This window comes from Sinocyclocheilus anshuiensis, unplaced genomic scaffold, assembly GCF_001515605.1.
Source record: "Sinocyclocheilus anshuiensis isolate Anshui unplaced genomic scaffold, SAMN03320099.WGS_v1.1 scaffold883, whole genome shotgun sequence".
In the NCBI taxonomy this organism is placed as follows: domain Eukaryota; kingdom Metazoa; phylum Chordata; class Actinopteri; order Cypriniformes; family Cyprinidae; genus Sinocyclocheilus; species Sinocyclocheilus anshuiensis.
In genome coordinates, this window is record NW_015547678.1 from 930,279 (window position 1) to 931,257 (window position 979).

Genomic DNA, 979 nt, shown 5'->3' on the forward strand with positions numbered 1-979 from the left:
TAACACTTTAATAACACAGTAATAACACAGATATAACAAAGGAATAACACAGTAATAACACAGAAATAGCTCAGTAATAACACAGGAATAACACAGTAATAACACAGGAATACACAGTAATAACACATGATTAACTCAGTAATAACACAGTAATAACACAGTAATAACGCAGTAATAACACAGGAATAACACATTAATAACACAGTATTAACACAGAAATGACACAGGAATAACACAGTGACAACAGAAATAACACAGTAATAACACCGTAATAACACAGAACTAACACCGGAATAACTCAGTAATAGCAGAAATAACAGGAATAACACAGTAATAACAGAAATAACACAGGAAATACACAGTAATAACGCAGGAATAATTCAGTAATAACACAGCAATAACACAGTTATAACACATGAATAACTCAATAATAACACAGGATTAACACAGTAATAACACAGGAATAACTCAGTAATAACACAGTAATAACACAGCAATTACTCAGGAATAAGACATTAATAACACAGAAATAACACAGGAATAACACCGGAATAACTCAGTAATAGCAGAAATAACAGGAATAACATAGTAATAACAAAAATAACACCGGAAATACACAGTAATAATACAGGAATAACACAATAATAACACAGAATTAACGCAGTTATAACACAGGAATAACTCAGTAATAACACAGGATTAACACAGTAATAACACAGGCAAAGGAATAACACAGGAATACAACAGGATTAACTCAGTAATAACACAGAAATTAAACAGGAATAACACTGACAACAGAAATAACACAGGAATAACAAAGTAATAACACAGGAATAACACAGAATTAACACATTAATAATTAATAACACACACAGGAATAACTCAGTGACAACAGTAATAACACAGTAATAACACAGCAATTACTCAGGACTCAGGAATTAATAACACAGATATAACACAGGAATAACACCGGAATAAC